This window comes from Ceratina calcarata, unplaced genomic scaffold, assembly GCF_001652005.2.
Source record: "Ceratina calcarata isolate Rehan_Ccalc_2016 unplaced genomic scaffold, ASM165200v1 scaffold643, whole genome shotgun sequence".
Classification (NCBI taxonomy): domain Eukaryota; kingdom Metazoa; phylum Arthropoda; class Insecta; order Hymenoptera; family Apidae; genus Ceratina; species Ceratina calcarata.
In genome coordinates, this window is record NW_017177683.1 from 21,469 (window position 1) to 23,910 (window position 2,442).

A 2,442-nucleotide genomic window follows, 5' to 3' on the forward strand; every position below is an offset into this window, starting at 1 on the left:
TATATACAGGGTGTCCCAGAAAAGGTGTTGGAGCCGAAAATGGCAGATTGGGAGGGTCTTCCTGAACAACAATTTCCTTTGGCAAAATGCAGAATGGGGCTTGGTTACCGAGTTATTAACAAAAAACACGGACCAATCAGAGCGCTCGGTCGACGCGGGCTCCGACTCGGGAGCGTTGGCTCGGATCCGACCGCGCGGCTTTTCACGCATTTGAACAAGCGCTCCGCTCAGTACGAAGCGTTTTATAAACTGCATGAATAACAATGCAAGGAAATTGTTGTTCGTGCGTTATTATGAATAACAATTAATACACTTAATCGTTATTCACGTGGATTAGATGGTGAAATGATAGATTGTTGATAATTAATGGATGATGATAGGATAAATGAGGAACTAACAAGTCGCAGGAAATATTGAATTAAAAAGAAAATGCAAAGACTGTAGAGATTAGACTTACCCATTAATCCGCAAGTGCACCTGCTCACCATGAGCCACGGTCAGTGGGTCAGCGTCCTTGCCGCTCGCAGGTAGGCCACAGCTGATCCTCTGTTCAGGGAAGGAACCCCGCAAATTAACCGCACAATAATTGTCACTCTTAAAAATTTTAACACACTAAGATTGTTGCTCCTACGTTCTTAAACTCAACTTCATTACACCACCGTCACTCTTCACTTAAAAATTTTCAAACACTTACACTGCACTTGTTCGTGCACTCTAACATTAAACGTATCCGACAGGAGCCGATTGTTTTTCATTCACTAAATGAACTTCACTATCCGTGAACTACACGATGCGCGAAGGGCGCGACTCGATCGGGGTGACGCTCTTTTTATCGGAATCGGCGGATAACCATCTTCGCGTTAAGCGAATACTCGGATTATTTCGTAATACTCTGTTGGATTTTTCGGGATCCGTCATTGAGTTGACGTGCACGACTCGATAACTACTGAACCGTCTCTCACAACTTTCCTTCGGGAGACTTTTCCCCACTCGATGGCCAAATTCCTTAGTGAAAATGTTTTTAACATCCCTTAAAGAAACCCGACCGTCGATTCCTTGTCATATTTACAACATTCCCCACGTGTTAAACACTCGGTACCTCGACACCTACCTCGACACTGTACCTAGGACAGTCAACTCGCATAGGTGAATCACGATGCGAGGCTACCATAGAAGCTTTTAGAATGTGCCCAAATATGGTTATCTTTCGCTTTCGTATAAAAGGACGCTCCCCCTAGCCCTTTGGATTAGTCCTGATCTAGACTTCTAGCACGCAAAAGCCCGGTCTCACCTCGTTGAAAAGTTTTGTATGAGCTTCTGTACTTAGATTTTTCCTGCGGCTTCACTGCGTAAACTAAAGAAGGAATTCTAATATAGTTCGAAAAAATTAGTTCGAAATTGTAATACGAATAATAGAGAATATAATTTGATTATTCAAATTCCTAAATTCGTTTCAATATTCTTATTTCAAATCCTGATTGTCAAATCCAAATTAGCTTGATAACTGGAGTATTACACGGACGATACGTCTTAAACGCTCGAGACGTATCAACGACGGTAACCCGTGAAAGCAACAAGTCTTTACCTAATTCCCCATTGGCAACAGGGACTGAGAGTCCCTGGATCATCCACATCCTGCAGCTGTCAAATGAAACACATTGGGACTATCTGCGATTCTAATACATTCCTATTGCTACCAAGCAAAACACTTTGGGACTGTCTGCGTATCTTGCACATTCCCGCAGCTATCAAATGAAACACAGTGACGTCTCTTTTTCCTTTAACCTGCACCTGGGTCTAACTCAAATCGATCTTTACCTAAATATCAACTAATACATTACCAGCCCGATAGCAAACATTAGAGAATATTTTCAGATTTTTCGGTTGCAAATTCTACTTGTAGAAAAAGAAAAAGCATTAAAAACTGAAATGGTTTTTTATTGAAAAAATGGCGGCAGTATTTTTATATTATTACGGTAGTTGCACATTAGCGTAACTAATATTCTGGAATTTTTTCCGGTTTTTGGTAGGATTTACCGTATCCGTTTGCACCAATATAGTTAAATAAATATAAAATTCATTATGTTGCATGAAAAAAACGTCTTCTTCAAATGCTTATGTCATTTTTTTGTAGGATATATACAAGGTGTCCCAAAACTAGTGTAAGGAAATTTAATATTTCCTGACATGATTTTAAACAACATTTTGCTTAGCGAAAAAGTTGTCCGAGGTATGGTTGAGGAGTTATTAACAAAAAACCTCGACCAATGAGAGCGCTCGGTTGACGCGAGTTCCGACTCGGGAGCGTTGGCTCCGATCCGGCCGCCCGGTCTTTCACGCGCTTGAACAAACGCTCCGTTCAGTACGAAGCGTTTAACAAACTACATGAATAACAATGCAAGGAAATTGTTGTTCGTGCGTTATTATAAATAACAATTAATA